Here is a 5,706-nt window from a genome sequence, read left to right on the forward strand (position 1 = left end):
GGGTTGTGTGTGCTTGTATTTCCTAAGTGGTCACTGAAGTGGCTTTGTAGAGCGGGTGTAAAGTAGCCATTTCATCTTTATGGGTAGAGTAAAAGACTTGAAACACTTCTGGGGCTGGAGCGATGGCTCAGGAGTTGAGAGTACTTGCTTGCTCTGCAGAGGACCTGAGTTCAGTTTCCAGCACCCATGTCAGTGGCTCACATCTCCAGGAAATGTAAGCGCCCTCTTCTGGTGTCTGCATGTACTTGGACATACATACACCTGTGTGCAAATTACAAGAAAAAGGCTAGGGTAGCTGGGCATGATGGCGCACGCCTTTAATCCCAACACTGGGGAGGCAGAGGCAGGCGGATTTCTGAGTTCGAGGACAGCCAGGGCTATACAGAGAAACCCTGTCTCGAAAAAACAAAAACAAAAAACAAACAAACAAGAGAAAATGGCTAGGGAACAGAAAAACCCTTGTTTCCTTTGAACTTAGGAGTGTATGGCCATGACCAATAAGGTCTGGGTAAAGTGATGCTTGCCTTTAACCATGCCGCGGACCAGCATTCATTCCACACATTGTAAGTCACAACACAAAGTCCTGTGTCAGCATGGGACCTAGGCAGCAAAGTGGAAATCTGCTGCTGGTGGAGAAGTAGGCATGTCGTGAGCATGTGTCCCAAGAGTTCACAAAACTTGAATACAGAAACTGTTGGCCTCTGGGTAGAGCTGGTCACTGAGTGAGGACAGGTAAATATTTAAATATTAAACTATGGAGTTGTAAGGCTACTCTGAACCAGAGATAAGTAATTACGAAGTACGAGAGAGTCCAAGGGTTAAGGAGAGCTCTAGCCATCTTTAACCCTTGGGATATTCACACAGCCACACTAGTAGCTGCAGTGCCCCTCAGCACTTTGAGAAAAAGGACCATTGCCTGTCAACCCTCTTAGGGGAGTGGTTTCTAAGACTTGTGTCAGGGGGAAAAAAAAGCATGTCAGTGTTTATTCAAGTGGATTTTGGTAACAACAAATATGTCCCAATAACAACATCTTTAAATACTTCGGCTAGTTCTTAGCAATTACAGTAACCAGCTGAAAGGTCCAGAGTGCTGATGTCCCAGGCCCAACATGGGTTGTTTCTATCATCAAGCATGCTGTAGCTGCCCTTCGGCTCTGACTGTATTGTGTTGTGGAAAGTTTTGTGTACACTTTCTAGGTTTTTATACTTGTTGTGGGAGGGGTTCCTGGGGCCGGCCCTGGTTCTTTGATATGGTGGAAAAGGAGTTTGTGAGGGAGGAGTGCCAGGCGTGGTGGTCGGGGGAGTCCTGCAGCCCTGACTGATGAGCAGTCGGTTGCTCCCTTCCTTACATAGGTTTCTCAGAACAGAGACAGATGAGTGGTTATCTGAACATGGGTGTGATCTTTTCCTTGTATGTCCAGGGTTACAGACTCAGGCACAATTAGGAATTACAAATTGGACAGCTCTACTGTTACCAGCTGTATAACTCCAATGGACTAAAGCTTGCCTCTGCCAGAGCAAGCACATTCGTTACAGCCTGCCTTCAGGCTGGCAGTATTTGCAAGTTTTAAAGCACTCCAGACAAACAAAATATCTGAACTGGTCATTTTGTGAATAGCAGCACTTGTACCTAACTCCTTTTACTGTATCGTTTCTTCATCTATGCCAGAAAGTAGGAAAAGATTATTTCAGCCTATCTTATTGACTGAGTTACAGTCCGGGGCATATTATCTTAAAACTACATTTTGAGAGAGTTCTAAATATAAAGGGAGGCTTGAAATCTGCTACTAGTTCTGGCCAGTCAGATCTTGTCAGTTATCTGTTTACCCTGTTCCAATCATACTGCTTAAGTTTGCTTAGGGGTAAATGCCCCAAGAAGATTCCTGGAGTCATGGCCTCATTTAGAAATTCATAGCTTAATGCTCATTTATCACAGTCTCCGGGGAATCAGGATGAGTTACAAGCAGAGCCAGGTTAGAGTGAGTGCCGCACACAGAGACCAAAACCTGAACGTGAGAGACAGGAGGACAGCAGTCACAGCATCCGACTCAGCACTGCTGCATCTGTGTTAGACAGCTGTGCTGGCTTCATGACTCGTTGCTTCCGGTCGATATGGCCCTGTGAGAAGGGAAGACTTTTTCATTTTTGTAAGCTTGTTTAAGCCTCTATGTGGTCACATACATGCCATGGCTTAGGTGTGGAGGCTAAAGAAACGTCTGGCTTCTCCAGCACCATGTCTGCCTGCGGGCTGCCATACTTTCCAACATGATGATTTTTGTTTTTAAAACAGTGTCCGATTAACCACATGAAGCCTCAGGACCCAAACACAGGTGGACGTCTGCTAGCTCGCAGAGGCAGAAAGAGAAAGCCCCCAGCTGAGCCCTCCTACTCCACTGACATCCCAGGAAGGAAAAGCCCCTCCTTGCTCTCCACTCTGTCTTAAACGCCCTTCAACCCACAAGCCCTCCTCTCTCCCTCCTGGTTTGGTTTTGCTTTTTAATGTTTGCTCCGTGTCAGCTGATTGTTAGCTCTGCTCCTGCCCTATCATTGACTTTTTTCTAGCTCTTGCGTACAGAAGGCTCTTGGGTTAAAGGTGTGTGTTAGGGAAAATCAGTACCATAACTTGTTTACAGTACACAAAGCTCTTGGATAGAAGACTGCAACAAGGTTTTTCCTGTTCACAGTCTTGGGGTTCATACTGTGATCAGATAACCTGCCTTGATGATACTGGACTGAACTCCTGAACCTGTAAGCCAGCCCCAGTGAGATGTTCTCCTTATAAGAGTTGATTTGCTCATGGCGCCTCTCTCTTCACAGCAATGAAACCTTAACTAAGAAGTTGGTACCAGGGACTGGGTATTGCTGTGATCCGCCAGACTATGGTTTTGTTTGGAGGAATGTGGATTTGGGGACTTTGGATTTTGAAAGCAGCAGAGTGCTCTAAGTGGATAATACTGTTAGAAGCATGGAAGGCCGTGGTGCTGAGCATGATTTAAACTGTGGGGACTTGAGAGGTTTCTGTGGAGAAGAATTTTAGTATGTTACCTAGAGATTACTCCTAATGATATTCTGGTAAAGAAGGAGGCTGCTTTTTGCCCTTGTCCAAAGAGTCTGCTTGAAGCTAAGGTGAAAAGATTTAGATTAATTGCATTAGTAAAGAAGATCTCAAAACGGCCTAGGATAGAACCCATTCTGTGGTTCACTCTAAGGGTGTTTTGATCAAAGGTAGCAAGCTGAGAAAGGAAAAAAATACAAAATGTATGGTTCAGAGATTAAAGAGGTACCAGGAAATAGAAAGGCCCTATGTGTTCAAGAGATAAATGGATTAAAGTTATTAAATGGAATTAAGGGACCAGTGACCTCCAGGTAAGATCCCACCCAGCAACCCTCCCATCTTGTGAAAAGGAATTAAAGAAAAGCTTTGGTCCAGTCATAGTGGTACATACACCTTTAATCCCCAAAGTCAGAAGACAGAGGCATATTGGGTTCAAGGCCAGCCTGGTCTACAGAGCAAATTCCGTGACAGCCAAGCTTAGACAGTGATGGAAACTATTGAAAACAGAAAGCTGGTGATGATGTAATTGAACAAGGGGGCACGTTCCAGCCCCAGCAAGCAGCAGAACTTGTCAGGTTTGGCTCTGTGGTTCTGGCTTTCCCTCTACCACTAAAGAAAGTCTCTGAGGCCAGATGTGTGGCCGGGATGTCCTTGTACAGAAACCCAGAGAGGCCGTTGTGGGAAGCTGTGAGGGTGAAGGCTGGATTGCTTCGAATACCCCAAGAGGTTAGAGATGTCAGAGCCCTGGGGCACCTGCTGAGGAAAGCTGCTAACAAGAGGAGCCAGCCCAGTTGACAGACATCAGGCATGGAGATGCAGAGTTTGGAGTTTGCCCAGCTTGACTTTCCAGTTTTGCTTTGGTCCAGTATTACCTCACTAGTCTTCCCTATGTTACTGGCTGGTAATGTGTATCCTGTGCCATGAGGAAGTGTGTGATCTGCTTTTTGATTTTCACTTTATAGGGGATCACAGTTAAAATATTGCATGAATCTCAGAAGAGACTTTAAACTTGTGATTTTTAAACATTGTTGAGACTGATAGACTATGGGGACTTTTGAAGTTGAACTAAATGTATTTTTTATTATGTTATGGCTACAAGTCCATGGGGCCCATGGGGTGGCATTTGGTAGGTATGGTCCCCATATGATGCTTGGTCCATGGGGAGTTGCACTATTAGGAGGTGTGGCCTTGTAGGAATAGGTATAGCCTTGTTGGAAGGATTGCATCCACAAGCTTAAAAACTGTCATGAAATAGAATATATGCTGGGTATGCTGATCAATAATTCCATTAAAAGGGATAATAAAGTAAACAAATCTTTGGGCACTGCACTGCAAAAGACACAAGCCTGCAAGCACATACATACCGAGTCTTATTTCACACCGGTGTAGAGGGAGAGGGAAGCAGGTAAGAGTCACTCACCAGCATTGACGAAAGGAGAACAACCCAGAGGAGTAACTGCTGCAGGCCAGTGCACCAGTGAGCTCTTGAACTCCTTCTCTGCTGGGAAGCCCCTGTCCATCTGCTGAAGGCCTAATCGCTCAGTTTGACATGGGCATATACCCTAAGGTGGAGCTCTGTCTTGGGCCATTCTGGTGTAAGACAAAAGGGCTTAAGCTAATAGTATATAAATAGCAAACATTTCTTCACTATTCTGTGAGTAGAATTGTGCTGTCCAGGCTCTGACAGATGCTATACCTATGAGCATCATTTCCAAGTTCACAAGCCTCTCCCAGACCCTTCTGTAAGGCCACTAATTCCATTCACAAAGAGCTACTACCTTCATCTTACCTGACCCTACCGCAAAGGTCCTGTCCCTCGAAGCACTAATCTGAGGCTTGGTTTCAGCAAACACATTGCAGCACTGTGAAGGGCTTGGCAAGGATTTAAGCCAGGCCTGCCTCACAGGGACTACCCTCACAGGGAGGTCACACGGGGTGAGCCACTTCTTTCTTTGGACGTAATGTGGCTTTGCAGAGGAATTTTAAATGAAGCCCAGAGTAAGGCAACCACCAAACTAATGTAAAGATTGTTAGGTCAGAGGTTTGGGGACAAAATCCTAGATGGTTGGACTGGAGCATCCCTGTCCTCTTATGTCCAGGAGCCTGCACTTGAAAAAGCCCATGAAGATAGCCTGTGCAAAACACTGGACAAAGCCAGCACATATTACCTAATTCCAAAGTGACCACTGGACCTAAGATTACTCTGTAGGGCCCTAAAGTCACCGAATAAGACTAACCACAGTACCTCACCATCATGTCACCACTCCTCTCCCTCCCCTTTAAGAGGCCCGGACACCAGACTTCTCTGACCACCTCCTGTGAGATCAGGAAACCCACCAGAGCTGCCCCCAATAAACTTGTCTTTATACTCCTAATTTGGCTCATTGTGCCAGTAGAGAAGCCATTCAAAGATGTACCCTTTGGGGTGAGCACAAAGGGAAATGAAGGTCTCGTGAGTCTTCATAATGGTTTCCTGTCAGTTTGGTACAATCTAGCCTCAACTGGGAGAGGTGTCCATGGTGGGTTGTATTGAGTATGCTGGTTGATATAGGAAGACCCCACCTTTTATGCTGGTTGGTATAGGAAGACCCTGCCTTTTATGATGGTTGATGCAGGAAGACCCCACCTTCCCTGGACTGTATGAAAGGAGA

This window comes from Mus musculus, chromosome 13 (genome assembly GCF_000001635.26).
Source record: "Mus musculus strain C57BL/6J chromosome 13, GRCm38.p6 C57BL/6J".
NCBI classification, from domain to species: domain Eukaryota; kingdom Metazoa; phylum Chordata; class Mammalia; order Rodentia; family Muridae; genus Mus; species Mus musculus.